The 19,154-nt window shown below is 39.4% G+C and overlaps 2 long non-coding RNA genes across 2 annotated transcripts; one reads left to right on the forward strand and one right to left on the reverse strand.

Annotated features, from left to right (window-relative positions):
* Positions 1-3,772: 3,772 nt before the first annotated feature.
* LOC129418069 (uncharacterized) lies at positions 3,773-6,015 on the reverse strand. The gene is made up of 3 exons (XR_008635963.2): positions 4,491-6,015; positions 4,260-4,390; positions 3,773-4,176 (listed from the first exon to the last, which is right to left on the reverse strand). It is a non-coding gene; the product is annotated as an uncharacterized lncRNA (long non-coding RNA).
* A 1,182-nt stretch (positions 6,016-7,197) lies between these two features.
* LOC129418070 (uncharacterized) lies at positions 7,198-9,246 on the forward strand. The gene is made up of 3 exons (XR_008635965.1): positions 7,198-7,338; positions 8,956-9,011; positions 9,106-9,246. It is a non-coding gene; the product is annotated as an uncharacterized lncRNA (long non-coding RNA).
* The last annotated feature ends 9,908 nt before the right edge of the window (positions 9,247-19,154 follow it).

The following is a 19,154-nucleotide window of genomic DNA, read 5'->3' on the forward strand; positions in this document are numbered from 1 at the left end:
TCAGTTTTTATCTGTTTGTGTTCCTTTTATATTGAACCCATTGCTCACGCAATGTTCTACACACTGTATGGCAGTTTCAGGTGAAGGTTGGTGAGAAAATTATTTGTGGATTACTGAGTGAGATCATCTGATATAGATTCGATGATCTCTTAAAATTTTATTTGCAGGTTTCCCTGGCAACAGTGGTGTAGTGCAGGGTATATGCAGGTATAGAGGGTATGCATGTGACGTCACCTTCGGCAAAAGTGACTGCGATTATGCCCACCGAGTGGCAAACGGTCTAAGCATCATAGCCTGAAAAACTAAAGTGTAAAAGTAGTTGTGTGATCGACTGCGTGAAAAACTAAAGTGCGAAAGTAGTTGTGTGATCGACTGTGCTTACAGATTCAACAAACATTTGGAGAAGTCTGCAAAAAAGACTCAAAGGAAAAGTAAATCAGTAGCAGTAGTCATATGTCAGGTATGTAAAATTTTGGGATAAAAATACACCAGTGAATACTTTTATTCTTAAGTTTTGTCAGTGAGCCTTCATTAAAAAAACATCCATTATGATGAGCCTTGTGTACAAAGGTGGAATGGTTTAATATTGTTAGGCAAGACAAACATATATGTTAGGAAAAGCAATGTCTGGCCATATGCTAATGCCCACAGCAGGGGCGGAGTGGGACCCAAAAATCTACCGGGAAATTTCATAGACCACCAGCCCTCTGTGATCAAAAAAAGGAAATGGTTCGCTGTAAATAAGCAAATGCTGAAATCTAAAATTACAATAAAATGACTGCCATTTCAATATCCAATGTCACATTCTTATACCCTATTACTATTACCCTAACAATGCTTTACCTTCTCAGTGTTACTGACTGTTTATGCAGGCGCTTTATAACAGAAAAACAGTTTTGTTGGTGGTATGCTACATTTGTACACAAATGCACCAAAGGTTTGAATGTGGTTTAGAAGAGTTATTACAAGAACCAATTCCTGCTAGAATGGAAGGAAATGCGTCATAAACACATTGCTGACTCAAAACAAAGAGCGACAGAACAGAGTAACTGCCACTTAAAAACAAAGACGGGGCAAATGCAGGAGAGTATAGTGGAAGAACTAAACGAATGGAGAAGAAATAGGAGAGGTGGGGGGACTTTAAAGAATAACAGGCTGAACATCAGTCTTTATTGTAAAAGGGTATTCCTGTAAAGCTGGGGTGTTTGGCCAAGGCAAATATGACCCATCAGGGTTAGCCTTTATTCCAAGAGGGCAGAAAGGAAAGATGCAGGGGCATTTGAGAGATTTACATTTTTTTTCCTTTTGTTTTGCAAGTTATTTGTTGCATGTTGCTTTCAACTTCCTTTAAATGTTTTTCATCACAGGCACAGAACACAATGGGGAAGAATTTTTCAGAAAGGTAATTAGCTTACTATTTTAGATTTATGAGAAGTATGAGTGGAGTAAAAGTCTCTTGGAATGCTAATATATTTGTTTAAAGCACAAAAGTGTGGCCCCAGTGATTGGTTGTCTGATCTAATAAGGTTCTTGTAGGATTTATAAGAAGTATGAATGGAGTTAGTGTTATAAAAGATTTGTTTATAACACTAAGTGTGGCCCAATTGGTTGTCTGATCTGATATAGTCCCTGTAAGCCTGCCTTTTATGACTGTTGCAAACAAATAATGGTGTAAGAAGTCTTTACAATGAAGTGTTCTGGCAAAAACATCTAGTGAACATCAAAAGAAACAAACAAATAAGTACAAGGACTGGACACACTAATGTGAACACCAGGTAAATTTCTTTAATATATAAAGTGTTGGACCACTGTTTGCCTTTAATACAGCTGCAATAGATTCATCCAAACTTTTGAATAATGTCTAGAAGATGCTCTAGTGAACTGTGTAAAAAATCTGTATAATTCAGTGAAACAGTATAAAACATTCTGATAAATGAACTCCCACAAATCATCCTCTTTGGAAATCAGTTACCCAAGTTACCTATTTTACCATTTTTTGTAAAACGAGTCGAGGTGTTTCTTACTTTCCAAAGTGCTTGGGAGGATGTGCACCGTGGCGTGGGGGTCTGCTACACAGCCAAGTGCCGCACTCTCCGTGATGGTGAGGATAAAGGAATGCGTGATCTGATTTTAATTCCTCATGCACTCTAAAAAATGTTTCGTTGTTTTTTTGTTGGATTGTTTTATCAGTGTTGGATAGTTTTTGTGTAACCCAACGATTTGGGTTAAATGTTGGGTAATTTTGAAGCAGAGCCAACTTAATAGATACATATAGTTTCTCAATATTACTTTCTCTGGTTCACAAAATTTATTTTTAAGATAAGTTCAGGTGAGAATATATATGTTTAATGGTCAAATTTGCAGTCAATTTGTAGAGATAGCGGCAGTTTTAAAATTTAATTAAAGAGCACCTATTATCCTAATTAATTAGCACGTTAGCACGTTATTGTAATATCCCATAGTACATACATGTTATTAAAACTTGAACTAATGCATTATGAGTCTTATAAATTGCTTACATACCTCACAGATTTTTCTCTGTCTGTGAAACGCTTTAGTTCCTGTCTCCGCCTCCCAAAATGTCTAGCGTACTCGAATTGGTCAGATGACCTACACAACTGTTATTGGTCAACTGGGTTCAGCATGTGTTTCAAAGGTTACGCCCCTGACTACGCGTGGGTTTTCCGGTTCTGACTGAGATTCACAGGCATGAATGTAAACAAACAGTTATATTTCTCTATAAACGATGGTATCTGTACTGCCTTACCACTTCGAGCTAGATCCAGAGAGTTCAAACGGCCGTTACGGTATAAACGATGTCCGTCAATGAACGCGATTGGATTTAAGTTTTTAAGGTGTCCTTAGCTCTGCCAGAATGCTAATGAAGACGAAAATGTGTTGCAAAGACATCCAAAAGGTAATTATAACGTACTTCATTACTTTGCAAACTATATGGAAACACCAAATGTAGCACATAGAAAGTATTTGTTGAAATGATTATAAGACTATTTCATTTGTTATTTTATTTGTTAACATTATTTTACTATAGTAAACTTTATTATAAAAGACTGCTTACATAATATATTACTGTGCAAACTATATGGAAACACCAAATGTAGCACATAAAGTATTCATTGAAATTAATGTTAGTTCTACATTATTTCACTATGGTAAACTTTTTTATGAAAGACTGCTTACTTATAAGTGCTATGTTATTACTTATTAGGTTTTAAGGAGAATGGAACAGGTTCCATGGCCTCTTACCTGCGTGATTCATCATCCAGGTTTTGCACAAATTGTGTAAATCCCTACACACAGAACATTTATTGTACCAACTTTGGGCCCTTGAGGCGCAGGAGACTCGAGTAAGTGTTTATAAGTTGTATTACATTTTTAAACTAATAACACTAAAGTAGCATTATAGTAACAAAGTACCCAAAAGAACAAAAGATGTAACAAAGAAAATATAGTACTCAGTCAAAAGTTCTATACAGATTAATGAAAAATCTACACTGAAAAAAATGATTCATTGAATTTAATCAATTTTTTTAAGGTAAGTGGTTGCAATCAATTTATTTAAGCTACATTTAAACAAAAGTTTTATATTTTACTTTACGTTGCTAATCTTTTTTGTTTAAATGTAGCTTAAATAAATTGATTGCAACCACTCACCTTTAAAAAATTGATTAAATGCAATTATTTTTTTTTTCAGTGTAAGACGACACAATAGGGTTATCATCCTGTCGTGTGTTGTTCTCCAGATACGCTTGGAGCTTCCTGATCAGACTGGTCAGTATGTTGGCTTCCAACGACCCCTTCACTGAAGCGCGTGAGATGGCATGCAATCACGTCCTCCTTTGAAGGTCTCTCAAACTGTGATGCCAGGTCCATTGGAATCGGGGTTTCCTTCAGCTTATCTTCAAATACCTCATCAAACACCTGCCTGATCACATCATCCGCATAACTGTTCAAATATTGCAGTCAATAAATCTTTTGTTTTGATCATTTATTTCCCTGCTTCATACATTAAGTTGTTATTTATGAATATATTTGAAATAAAAACATTACTGCTTATAGTATGTCACTTGTGTGTTTTGGGAACATAGCCTTGTACTTTCCCTCTCCTGCTTTTGTTACGGCTTGGTAACATTGTAATGGATGGCTGCAAGGTACAACCTGTAAAAATATAAACAAGCAATACATTTACTGTAAAAGTAAATACTACTTTATTTAACACAGTTACTAAAATACTTAAATACCTGCACAGCATTCCAATAAATGGGAAAATCACATTTTTTCTGCAAATCTGAAATTTCAGGCTACGGACGGCAAAGGCATCCACTAATGATGGTGATGGAAACATTGTGAAACGACGCTACTGCCTGGGTTCCTATGATTATGCAGTGAAAAAAAAAACTTTGTCATCATTAGTTATACATTTAAGACTGGTAGTGGTATCACTAGCTAAATACATCATATGTGTTACATACCTTTGCTCCTCATATGCCAGTATGACTCCTTGTAATGTGTGCCCACTGTCATGTTGCATGTTTGGCATTGTACATCACGTCTACTGCTGCCTACAGTGTAGAAGGATGTGTCCAGCTGCGAATCTAGGATATAGACAAATAAAACAAACATGTATTCAGTCAAAAAGACATATTATAACAATAGGGTACAACGACTATAAATCGTAAGACTATTCATTAAAACATTCATGTATTACATATTACATGGCCCAACATTAGCAACACACATTACGTGTTTACTTCGTTTCAAAATCTAAGAAAGCTTCAAGTAAATACAACAGTAAAATACATATAACGTTAAACAAATCATCTGTACTTAGAGTTTCTTGAGTTTGATCATGAGAACAAACTTTACCGGTAACAGTTTAGCTGGTAACTTAGCAAGTTTAAATCACGTCTAACGTTAAATCAACATTGATAAAAAAACGATAGTCTGCATAATTCAATATACACGTGTGTAAATATGGTACGTTATGAAATACAGTATTACAACACAAAACAATTAGCTTGCAAGCTTAGCTCTACACACACATAATGTTAAGCTCCGGTTACCGGTAACGTAACTTACAGTAAAAGGCAAATAATAAACATGAATACTTACAGCCTGTGATCCAGAAGTCCACAGTAATCCCACTTTCAGGAGGAGATGTTGCGCAAATCCAGCTTCGGTTCATGAAGCAGTCATTGTAAAAAGTCTGAGAACTTACAAACAACTTCTGACTGGATTTTGCCGGAACCGTATTAAACATGATGTCCTCTGTGGAAGTCCACAAAGTGCTATTTTGCCCTCGCATCTAAAGAGACAGCGTCTACTCGAGAGATTTAATCGCTTAAACGATGAAAGAGTTTACAAACACACTCGATCAGGGACTCCCAACCTCCACCATTTCAGCTCTCTTCGGACTCAGCGCTCTCCACCCCCATCTTTGAGGGCGTACCCAAGCAAAGCAGAGAGGGCTGAACTATGATAATGTTGGTCTTGTCTATGTCACTAATCCCAGGAAGTAAACTGTTGCCTACAATCCGAGTGTTTTTTGTAGTCCTAGAACGTTAGAGACGATAACTCGCGTCATTGTTTTCTTTGAGGTATGTACTTTTTGAATATCGTTAGCATGTACTAATACACACCTACACAGAAAAGGATGTTTAAAAACCTGTATCTCATAATATGTGCTCTTTAAGTGAAGTCACAAAAGGTCCAGGCGCAACCACCGGATGTCAGTGTTCTTCTTCCCCAGAGAGAACTCCTCCCCTCCCCCACACAGACGCGTCAGCTGAACTCCTGCCTCTCACTGCAATGCTACCTGAAGCGGGAATTTACTATTACCTCAGGATACGCACAACCGGCACAACGTCATAGAATGTCTCTGAACAGGTTCACGTCCACTTTCCGGGGAAAACAAACCAGACCTCCCACCGACCCCCACACAAAAGAGCGGGACAAAGCAACGCCCGCACACACCCGGCAGGCACAAACAACTCAAGAAATCACTCAGATTAAACATGTTGAGTAATTATCTGTCCACCCTGCCTGCCATAGAGTGCGAAAGATACATTAACATATTTAATTTGGTCAAAATAAAAACATGCCCCTTTCTCACAGCGTCAAATTTGTGTAACCCCATTGGCCAGAGGTGTCTTACCTGGACATTTACCCGTACCTCATCAAGTCAACAGGGAAGCCAGGGAATGATTTTACTTCGTATTTGAAAGTTACTTTGTATTTATATATTATGTCTTTATATTTAGATTACTGAGTGCACTTTTCCGTCCAGCCATACAACTAGCCTAAGTGATTTTCCAGCAATCACTGGATATCATTGTTGCACAAATTGGATGGTGGGAGAATGAAAGGGACATGTTTTTATATTGACCGGGTTGGGTGTGTTGATGTGTCTTTCGCACTCTGTGGCGGGCGGGGTGGACAGATGATTGCTCGACATGTTTAATATGAGTGATTTCTTAAGTTATTTACGCCTGCTGGCTGTGTACGTACGTTGCTTTGTTCCACTATTTTGTATGGAAGTCTATGAGAAGTATAGTTTGTGTTCCCCCCAAAAGAGGCGGGGACAAAATTTACAGTCAAATTCCCGGATGTGCCGGTAGTCCGTATTCATGAATGGTTTTTCATCGACTTATCTTTGATTAATTTGAAGGAACAAGGTTTCTATCATTGTTTTTAATCTATTAAACTATTTCTGAATGCAAAAGTACGCAAAATGATGGTTCACATTACATAACTGTTATTAACGTTTTTATTTCAGAGAAATTATGCCCACTTAAGTCACAGTTCTGGCTCTTTTTCCACAGACCCTGTAGAGATGGATAAAAGATGGATAATTTTGTCCTGGAAAAGCTAAAACAACAGAACTTGGAGGTTCTGATACCAGCTTTTACCAAGTTCTTTACAGGTAACATGAAAATGCACTTGTTTGTCTTTTATTATTCAAAGTTATATGTTGATATTATGTCACGGCCCGAGCGGACCACGAGCTACGTGGGTCACGCTCTTACCAAAGTTCCGCCTTGAGGAGGTCCCCAAAGCACCCCAATGACTAGACAGACGAAAGATAAGTAAAATGATAACAAAACTTTATTTAATTTAGTTAAAAGAATCAAGGGAACGGGGAAGGGAATCTAATAATATCCTCTCGCCCTCAGGGGGAACACTACGGGCCTGGGACGTTGGAGGGGAGAGGTCGATACTGTAGGGCCAGGAGATCACAGGGCAAGGGTCGGGCGGAGCCTCCTGGATGGACGGTCTCCTCACGGCCCGCTTCGTCCTCCTGAGGATAGAATAAAACACAAAGTGAGTGTGATGATATGTTAACGCCCCACGTCTTCGTCGCTGAATCTTTCTCTGTTTCTCTATATCAGGTTCTTCGGGCCAAGCTGGAGATAGGCCGCGTCACCTCGCCACAAGGTAAGTATTCTCTCTCTCCTAGGTACCACTATGTGTTCGAGCGTGCAAGGTAAGTTTATTCTTCCACTGGGATCTCGGGGCCTTTGAGACGAATGGGGTAAGTATAACTTTAGCTCGTTGCAAGGCATTCAAGACGTGTTGGGTAAGTATAGCTTTAGCTCGTTTGCATTGAGTGTGTTCTCTCTACAGGGCGTTCAAGACGTGTTGGGTAAGTATAGCTTTAGCTCGTTTGCAATGAGTGTGTTCTCTCTACAGGGCATTCAAGACGTGTTGGGTAAATATAGCTTTAGCTCGTTTGCAATGAGTGTGTTCTCTCTAAAGGGCATTCAAGACGTGTTGGGTAAATATAGCTTTAGCTCGTTTGCATTGAGTGTGTTCTCTCCACAGGGCATTCAAGACGTGTTGGGTAAGTATAGCTTTAGCTTGTTTGTAATGAGTGTGTTCTCTCTACGGGGCGTTCAAGATGTGTACAGTACGGGTGACACTGGAGGAAGTGGAGGAAAGGAAGGTATACGTCACCACATCGCCAACGGAGCCAGACACGGGAGCGGGGGGTCCCTCCTGATACTGCGGGTGGCGCCTCGCTATCCGTGGGTTCCAGCTAACGGGATCCACACGTCCTCTTCCCTTTCTCCTAGGGCAGGCGAAGATCTAGACAGATAGCAGTTATTTCCGGTGCTCTAGCCACACACAGCGTTTTTACGGCTCCTGGGCCCCCCAGCCCTCCTCTTGGTGGCTCCTCCGCCAGTGGTTTTTGCACAGACTACCACGTCCCTCTCAGTGCCTTCCCTACCGCGTCCAAGGGTCCTTACAGGGCTTATATCCTGGCGTGTATAGAGTAGACTGGGTATTCGCCGACGCGGCGGCTGCCGATAGTACTCGCAAAGAGCTTCCTTTCCCTGAGGGGGAACACAGACAATAAAGCACGGCACCACACTGCAACTTGTGTACTCACGTCAATCGATCACTCCTCACACAGCACTTCACACACTCCAGTGAATAATTAGGGTCTGGCTCCTCTCTAGACAAAGCCAGCTCCTAGTTGAAGAAGGCAACCTCTGATGTCGCGCTGACGAAACCCCAATCAACTAAAGGCTTTAATGCCCGCTGCCTGTAGGCGCACTTAGTCTCCGGCTCACCCACTGTCTTCCCTGGGTGGGGCCGCTAGAAAGGTAAAACACACACTCCTTTAACACTTCGGGTAGCCAACAACAATATATACAGTTACTCACAGCTCCGTGGTTTCTCTCCAGCTTCACGGCTCACCCACTGACTTCCCTTAATGGGGCCGCTAGAAAGGTAAAGCACACACTCCTTTAACACTCCGGTGGCCAACAACAATATATGCAATTACTCACAGCTCCGTGGTTTTTCTCCAGCCTCGTGTAAGAAAGCGTTCTCCAGCCTCCGTACACACCGCAACAATCCAATCGTTTGTGCGTTCTTAATTCTCGTTTGCTCACCCTTCGTTAATCCTCGCGATATCTCTCTCTTGTTTTGCAGATGCCCAACGATCTCCTAATTTCCTTTCCTGCAGTCCCAGAGTAATCCTTACGGAGGTAGCCCAGCGTCTGCCCAACACACTCACCAGTTCAATAACAACACAACGCACTGTGCCTCTTCTAACTCCTCTTTTTATGCTCGTCTCTCCAGCGTATCCTGACCAATCGCTATCCGCCACGTCATCGGCACAGCTGTTGCCCATTGCGGTGATTTCGGGGATTCCCGGGAAACCCGGAAGCGCTGGTGTTTGCTGCAGATAGGTCCGGACGGAACCACTACACTCTCATTAGATTCCACCCTACTGAAGTCACTCCGTGACAATTACATTAAGGCATATCAAAGCATTTCTTTATTAAAGGCGGAGTCCATGATGTTTGAAAGCCAATGTTGATATTTGAAATCACCTAAACAAACACGCCCCTACCCCAATAGAATCTGGACCTTCTGTTGATAGACCCGCCCCACACATACGCAACCCGGCATTTGATTTGATTTGATTGGGTATAAGTGTGTTTTGGTAGACGGCCCGTCTAATTTTCCAAAGCGTTTTTCAAACATCGTGGACTCCGCCTTTAAGAATCGCTGCTTATTTTGCTTATTTTTGAAAAGTGGTATGTAAGGCTGCATGATCAAAGGAATAGTTTGGCCAAAAATGATATTAAACCCATGATTTATTCACCCCCAAGCCGTCCGAGATGCATATGTCCATTATTTTTCAGACAAACACATTTTCAGTTATTTTAGAAAATGTTTTAGTTCTTTCAGTTAATCAAACGTAAAGTTACAGGGTCCACTTCTTTAGGTCCAAAAATGTGCATCCATCCTTCACAAAAGAAATCCAAATGGCTCCACGATGATAAACAAAGGCCTTCTGAGGGTTGTCCGTTGTTGTAGAGATATCTATATTTATAAATGAAAATGGCTGGATTCTGGTAACACCACCATCTTGGACTGCTCTGTATTCAGGACAGCTCTCATCTTGAATGTGGACGCGACCAAGATGGTGGTGTTATCAGAAGCTAGTTTTTTTTCCGTTTATAGTTTTAAAGTTTTAAGTATGGATATTTCTACAACAACACCACGTGGATTGCCCTGAGGGGGCCTTTGTTTGTCATCATGGTAGGGGTCGCACGGTTCAACGGTTCATGGCATGCGCAATGTAGCCTCATGCTCTGTATGTGATCTCAGATAGCGTGTTTCCCTTTTGCGCGAAAGAAGAGGTGACTGGTGTGGAGAATGAGTGCTGCAGCTCATGTTACGTGTAGAAATGGCAGGTGGGAGAGAAAAGGAAGTCTGCCCGGAGTTGGAGGATGCGCCAGCATCGTATAAGTTTGGTGTGTGGAAACATTTTTTATTTCGTGTTACGTATGATGACAACGGAAATAAAACGATAGATAGAACTGCAGTCTATGGGTTAAATGTGTTCAAACAGCCACAGGAGACGACTTCTCTCCGCCCATTTATCTAATCTGAGGTACTGAACACAATGTTTTATGTTTTTTCGTATTCAGCGCTATTTTTAGCCTTTTGATAAAACGAAAGCGGCTGATTTCCGCGTAGTTTCATTTTGCTAGGGTGTGAAAGTTGCGCAATCTTATTTCATAAATTGCCCCTCAAAGTAATCAGGACAGAAGTAGTCAAAAGTGAACAAAAGAGACCGATGTAAATATTACAGGTGTAAACGTTATGTTTCTCTCTCATCCACATATAGGCTACTGTCTGCAGCCTCTCAGTGATAAATCTAAGTATGAAAGGTTTTTTTGGTCTTTTTTTAATTAATTAAATTATAAAATAATTAATTAAATTATAAAATAATTAATTAAATTATAAAATAATTAATTAAATTATAAAATAATTAATTAAATTATAAAATAAAATCGCAAAATATGTCCCAAATTTGAAAATGAAATGCTAAAATTAAAATTAAAACATTATATTAAATTATTTCATTTTCATTTTTAATGTGATGAAGCATCATTCCGGCCAAATTGAAAAATTAAATTAATGATTTGACATTTCATTTTCAATATAATCTTGAGTCAAGACTGACAAAATTAAAATAAAAAGTACACAGACCCATATCTTGTTATGTGGAAGTATGAGGGACCCCAAGTGCAGACAGAAGTGGGATGAACACAACACTTTATTTAACAAACAGAAAACAAAGGCCCACGAGGGAGCAAAACAACATAAACCGGATAACTAATATGGCAGAATAAACACACAACTGGAAACAGGACTAGACTAAGACACTAAACTGGTAAACACTTACAATAAACTGACAGAACACTTTTCTACAAAACACTGAATATCACTATACTTAACTGAGACAGAGTATACACAGGCATGAGACAACAATGCACAAGCACAGGACAATGAATACAAGAGGATTAAATAGGGTAACAAATCAAGAGGGGAACAGGTGATATAAATGAAACAATAATGAGGAGGATGACAAGGGAGCGGGGTAAAAGAGACAAGACACAGGGAACACGTGGTCCAGTAAACCAATACCAAGACCACGTGAACCCACACAAAACATGGGTCTGTCATGATTCTGCCACAAGACTAGATTAAACAAAGGACAAGATGGCAGAACCATGACATATCTAAGAGCTACACTGAAGTTGGTACTTTGATAAATGCAAGTTATCTTTGTGTGCTAAAAATGCACAGAAAGTTCATGTAGATGGCAATGCACATTCTCTTTTTTGCCAAATAAATGAAAAGCATGTTGAAATCATCAATGTCTTCCCTCTTTGTATCAAAATCTCACCTGGCTTTCATCATGGATGGTCCCAATAATGTGCTTAAAGTCAAATTCAGTTTGTGCATGATTACATGAGATAACTTTTTTAATACTGTATCCTAAATTATGGATAATTAATACATTAATAAGATAATACATTTCTGGAGTGTTAAAAATTAAAAGAAAAAATAACAACAAGAACCATACTGAACCGAGAACCGTGACCATAAAACCGTGATACGAACCGAACCGAGGGTGTTGTGAACCGTGCCACCTCTACATCGGTTTTGTGAACCGTGCCACCCCTACATCGTGGAGCCGTTTGGATTTATTTTGTGAAGGATGGATGAAAATTTTTTGGACTTCAGGGATGTGGACCCTGTAACTTTGCGTTTGATTGGCTGAAAGACCTAGAACATGTAATATTTTGTTGGTGAACTAGCAAGTAGACATGCTTACAAGTAGTAATAGAGTTAAAACGGACAAGTAAAATTGTCTTTCACTCGCTCATCTAAAACATTAACTTTAGGGACAAACTTTATGTCCAGCCCTGTTTTCGTTACATAATATATAAAGCGTTGGCTTTATTAAAGGCACTCTAAGCGAATCTGTGAGACGTCACTTTTTGTTGATGTTTGAACTGTTTTCAAACAAACGGAGCGTAGCTAACTCCTCCCGCTCCCCCTCCCTTCCGTGCTTTCATGAACGCGCCCAATCCCCACCCCCAAATCCTTCTTGTCGTTTATTGGCTGGAACACTTTGTTATGGTTTCTGTTTGTAGGTTTGGCCACTTTGTTTGTATTGCAGTTTGCGGAGCCTGGGCTATCTACAGAGATCGCGTTTTTTACAGTTTAATCAGCGGACAGGCAGCAAGCAAATAGTGAGGAGATGTTTTCTGTATTTAACAAAAAATGTTTTATGGTCTAAAACGCGTGAATTCACTTAGAGCGCCTTTAAGTAATAAGGGCAAGTATGCAGGTTGTTGGGAAATCAAAAAATGACGTGACGTGGCAGAATCTGAAATTACTGAGAATCTGAGTTATTGGCACGAACAAAGGGTTTGTGCATTGCAAGTTTATTAAAAATAAAACAGAAATTAAATTAAACTAGATGGTACATTTGTGTTTATGAAATATGAATTGTTTGGTTTTGTATAATGATGCTGAATCATGCATTTAGACTTTGCTAGATAGATTTTAGTCTTTGCTTGCATTCTAACAAGTGTTTTTAACACGTTGGGACCAACATGGTTGCATTCTTGTGAGAGGCTGAGGTGAGAAAACCATTCCCTTTTGTCATTGACTTGGAAGATGGCGATCTGTGCCATCAAGCCTTCGTTGTTTTTGACAGACAGCCACTCCAGCAATACACCCTCCTTGGTGCTGTTGAAACGTTTTGAACTTTTTGTTTATGTTTTAGACTTTCACTTTACCAAGCAGTGCACACCAGTGTGGGATTTTCTGCAGACAGTTGTTTACAAACTTGCAAGAATAGAATCCCTTTCTATAAGAAGTCTGTGTAGTTTTTGTCATGCTAAGATGATAATTCATGTTGATCATATGTTGACTGTTTGTGCAACTTTGTGTTGCTCTTATTTGTTACATTAACCATTTCTTATTACACGATTTTCTAAAATGCTAGATTCTGATTTGCCAGTCGTGACATCCTACTACTGCTCAAACTAAAAACTCAGATGCTGCAAATCATTTTAATATTACACAAAAATTTAATTTCAATGTCTATTAAGAACATATCCGACATTAAATTTACAAATGATTAAACCAATGTGTTTGTGACATTTGTCCTGAAGAAACTGTTGGGGTTTTTTCTGTGATGACCTGCTGCCAATACATTATCCGTTAGTTGTACAACTTTTTAATCTAATTGTAATGTTAACTGGGCATCTGTCATTTTAGATTATGAGATATAAAATATTCTAATATATTTTTATCAGAAATGTGATTGTTTGTGTAGGGCTATGTACTCTTTAATTATTCATGGGCAATAAATATGGTTTCTCTAAATTTATGCTTTGTTATTTATAGACACCACAATGAAAGGTATGAAAGCAATTTAAACCACCAAAATTTCACAAAAAGAAGATGATACTTTTAAACATTTTATACAGCTTTAAACACATTAACCAAACATTGGGTTGTTTCAACCCAATAAAAAGTTATTTCTACCCAACAGATGGGTTAAAAAATCTTAAAAAATTGAATTGTACAACCCAACTTCTTGGGATAAAATAACCCAGCATTGGGTTGGTCCATATTTAACCCAATGTTGGGTTTCAAAACAACCCAAGTTGGGTTAATTTTAACCCAACATTTTTTAGAGTTTGTGAACCTTGGGTCAATCATATCATATCATATCAGGACTTTGTAGTGTTTGTCCAGAGAAGATTTGTTACTTCCTGGTGAATACTCTGCTGTTACTCAGAGAAGAGCTGCAGTGGGCTTAGTTGAATCACATCAAGTCACAGCTTCTAATGGACTGCATAGGGAGGTAGCAGTAGATGTAATGCAACACATATTAAACTACAGATAAGAAAAAGAGCCATCAAGTGCCTAGGTTAGGAAAAGAGGAAAGATGAGGAGAAACGTACAAAGGATAAAAGTATGTATACTGCTATATATAATGAAGTATATCTAATATATCTGTCAGGATCCCGAATGTTATTAAGTGTATTTAGTCTTGTTTCTGGTGCCGGGATCCTGACACCCCCGTATGCGTGTTCTGTGTTTGTGTGGAGAGTCACGTGACCTATGTGTTATGTGTGGCACGTGCTCTCCTGTCTTTAGTCTTAACCTTACCCTCCTGTTTCCTTATTATGTATGATTAGTTTCCTCACCTGTTTGTTATTGTCCCCTTATTAGTTCCCCTATTTATATGCCATTGTGTCTCTTGTCTTTGTCGGATCATTGTATTCGTGTGTGACACCGTCAGTAGTTCTTGTCTTGTTTTTGCCATGTCTTTTATTTAATTCTTGTTTACCCCATGTCTTTTATTTAATTCTTGTTTACCCCATGTCTTTTATTTAATTCTTGTCTTGTTTACCCCCTCGAGGGAGTTTTTGTTTATTAATAAAAGTATTTTGAGTTGAGAGCTGTCTGCACTTGGGTTCATCCACCACCATCCCTGACAATATCATTATGTAGCTTGTTATGCAATAACACATAGAGCAGTAATAAACATTTTGAGACCCCTGGCTTAACACATATTAACCAGCTTACAATATTCTGGCAAAACCTTGTTTTGGAATGAAACCTAGACAACTTTAAGTAATTAAAGATAACCACAGTGCTTGTTTTTCACAGTAGCCAATACAAATATTATTTATCACTATTACAATAGATGTTTATATTATTTTGTCCATTCCCAGGACAAAATAACCTGTCTTGCATTTTCACCAAAGAGGATGCTGAACCCACAACGTCACAAACATTACCCGAATCATTATTATATTGTTATAATAATTACAGATTATATTATATTAGTGCTTTGCACTAATAGGGAGACATGAGTGGATAATTTGGAAATTCTTTGCATGTTATTTTAAAACATAATACAATTGCCTGAAAATACCATTATACACATTAAAGGTCACGTTCTTCCTGATCCCATTTTTCAAACTTTAGTTAGTGTGTAATGTTGCTGTTAGAGCACAAATAATATCTGCAAAATGATAAAGCTCAAAGTCCTGCCAGGCGATATATTTTCTTAAACAGAATTCCCCTTTCAAAGCCAACAGCGAAAGGTCGGTTTGGACTACAGCCCTCTACTTCCCGGGTTCTGACTAACCTCTGCCCACCGGACTACGTCAGTCGCCAGCCTAGCTCAAACAGCACTGCTAAGCTAAGCTGCTGTCAAATCACAACACACTAAACAAGCTACAAAATCAGAACTTGTTACGTATTTCTGAAGGAGGGACTTCATAGAACAAGGAAGACATCAGCCTGCTTTTAGGACAGTGAAAACAGCACTATAGAGATAAAGTAAATTGTGTGAAAAATACCATGTTTTTTTTTACACATGAAACATGAACACGTTATATTGCGCACGGTAAACACAATCAAAGCTTCAAAAACACAGGAAGAACGGGACCTTTAACAAACACTTTTTTGTTCTATATATTCTGTACTGTCATTTGTTTTTGTAAAACATTTTTGATAATAGCTTAATACAAACATTCAAAATAAACTATCTTTGTTGTGTTTCATTTGGTAACATGAAACTGTTTCTTACATTTTCACTTTTAAGGTTTAGCTTTAGCTGTTATTGAACATTTATTTTATTTATTGTTACTTGAAGTTGCTTTGTCTTTGAAGAAATGTTTTACTGTGTTTCAGCTCCTTTGCTTCATTGATTTGTTGACATAACTATTGTGGCATGACGAGGGGGTTGCGGGATAGCTTCGTGACGAAAGCAAAGATTTTGCATAAAACTCCGACTACGCCACCCCGGGACTTACACCCAGGGAAATAATCCTTACCCCCAAAAAGGCTGTAAGGCACACACGTTCATTCCTCAGAACAAGAGCAATGAGCAGGAGACGTGGGTATAATACAAAAATATAAAATGTATTATTACAACCTTCATTGAGGTAGGAGAATTACTTAAAACAGGCATAGACTGATGTTACTCCACACAGCTCTCTTATACTTCAACAATAAGAGACACAAAACAGATTACATAAAACATCACACAAAACAAAATTACACAGTACAAAACGACTGTAGAAAAAAAAGAAATATAATTTCTTTTAGGAATACAGTGACTGACAACAGTCAAAATAACAAATATAAACACAATACATCAACTTACAGAGCTGAGGTTCCCTCAGGAGTGATCACTGGCGCAAATTATCAAAAAGCACTCACACACCACACCGTGAATTCAGAGCACACACTCATACACATCAAAAATGTGTAGCACGGCAACCGTTGACGCTGTACCACCACCATTACAAGATCCTTTGCCCGAGGAAACCCCCAGCCCCTGAAAGCAAATCAACACACACCAATAAATGGCAAATGGGTTAAACAGAAGAAAACATACGGCGCGAACACAAAGTCCATACGCCAGCTTCAATGTGCTGGACAATCCTCCACTGAGAAATAGAATTTTGCAGTAAAGCTTAGAAGCCAGACTGTGTACAGTCCATGGTACCACGGTAAAGATAGTTGTTTCAGCGGTACGACACAGCAGCGCGAAAATCAAACTGCAGCAACAGAGGAAGCACGGCGTGGAACAAAAGGGAGAATCCTAAAATGAATAAATATAATATTAAAACTAAATCACAACGTTATACACTCAAACATTACGACTTTGGGCTGGACACTTACACTGTCAGAAATAAAGGTACAAATCTGTACCCTTTCTGTCACTGGGGCTGTACCCTATGTTTCCGTTTGGTACCTTTACCTGACTAAAAAACAGAATACAATTTTGGGTAGATTACCGTACCTTTAGGACCTATATTGTTAGAAAAAAGTCAAAATATGTACACTAGCTGTCAGTGGGTCAGCACCCTTTAAGAAGGTAATAGTATGGACCATTAGGTACAGATATGTAAATATTTAGCACCAATATGTACCTTTGAAATACTAATATGTATTTTTGAAGTACTAATAAGCTCTCTTTGGTCCCAATATGTACCTCAGAGGTACTAAAATGAAATCCTTAGGTGCAAAGCTGTACTTTTTGAAAGGGTACAGCCCCAGTGACAGAAAAGGTACAGTTTTGTACCTTTATTTCTGAGATTGTACCAAACAGTGGTATCACCTCAGACACATTACAGTTTTACGGCATAAGTTTACCAACATCAGGTAAACAACAGCTAACTGAGGGTAAACAGTCATTTAACCCACTCAAGTACAGGAAAGGCACCAGCACGATAGACAAACGCTCTAAAACCAACGCAACATTAGTTTTAAATAACAAACAGATTAAAACTACTAACATTTACACGCAATGCTCACCTATCGCCATCGTTGCGAACACCAAGGGGGAAAGCCGGACATGACGCATTCGTGGCAGCAGCCAATCGCCGCTTAAAAAGGGGACTGCCACTCCCTAATAGGTGGTGATAGCTGTCAATCACAGCTTAACTAATCCTGCTACACTATGTTGAACTATACATTTTGTGGTATTTGTGTGACAATAGGGGGTTTGTGAGATAAAATAAATACATTATGTCATGTGCCTAGAAGCACTGTCTGAGTAGCTGTTTGTATTTACTAAGTGGGCCCATCCCAGAGTTTTCTCAGCCCATTTCCAGACTATGGACCAGCTCTGGGACCAGTCTCCATTGTTTTGGCATTACACTGTTTGTGCAAGAGTGAGGCATTAAAGATTTAAGAATGCCAATGGCAGAGTTCTTACAACTTCTACAGCCATGACTGGTCCAGATGTTTTTCAATACTTAAATAAGTGGTGTGTGTCATCAGTTTTAGTTTTCATTATTGAGAGATAAATGACTTTGGATGTTGAGACTGATTAATAAAATATTCCACGTGCAATAAAAATACAAAACCAATGCTGTTTATCACTTCTACTTAAAATACATACTGTAGATACAACAGGAAAAAAGTATAGAATACATGGCATTGTTGCTTTTTTTTACAAAATATTTACTTAATACTGTGAAAATAATTAGTGTTAGGAATTAGCAGGAAGCAAACCCAAGCGCTGACGTAGATGTAACACACCTTATTATACAAAAAAACCCACAATGGAGCAAACAGTTAACTGAACACAAGACAGGATAAACACTTGGGTTCAGGGGGTGAAGTGGGGGTTCTGGGAGAGGCAGGTCTAGAGGGAGCAAAATGTGGCAGGGCTGATGCAGGAATGACTGGGGGCACGACAGGGTTCCAAGGCGTAACAGGGGCAGACAAGGGAGCAGACGGGGTAGGCAAGACAGAGTTGGCTCCTGTGGGGCAGAGACCAGAGGGGTAGCAGTGGGCAGCATGAAAAACCGATGCCCCTCTCCTCTTCTTCTTCCGAGGGCGAGGTGCAGAGAGTGAGGTTGTTGCTGTGGGCACATTGGGGGGAGCGACAGGCTCCATGGAAGATCCTTCGGATGCCGACTCCCAAGAAATCCCCCTTTCGCGTTTCCCTTGGAGGCTGACAGGCTTGGCAGAGCTGATGTGGTGAGAGCCGGGTCCTCCAGCGTCAACCCTCCCATGACGAGGCCCTCAGGAATTGAAGGCATCGAAACTGAAGGTGCCACCTTGGCTGAGACCCTGGGCTCAGGCCAGTTACTGATGAAACATGCCATGTCCTCAAAACCCAGAGGTCTCAGCATCCTTAGCTCGCTGGGTTTAAGGGCCACATCGAGGCAACGGTTAAAAATAGTGTAAAGCTCGGCGTCGTTGAAACTTGAATCGGAACTCTGAAAGAAAGCTCCAGACATTGGTCCCATTCTGGTGGAGGCCAAATAAAA

Source organism: Misgurnus anguillicaudatus, chromosome 7 (assembly GCF_027580225.2).
Source record: "Misgurnus anguillicaudatus chromosome 7, ASM2758022v2, whole genome shotgun sequence".
Taxonomy (NCBI): Eukaryota; Metazoa; Chordata; class Actinopteri; order Cypriniformes; family Cobitidae; genus Misgurnus; species Misgurnus anguillicaudatus.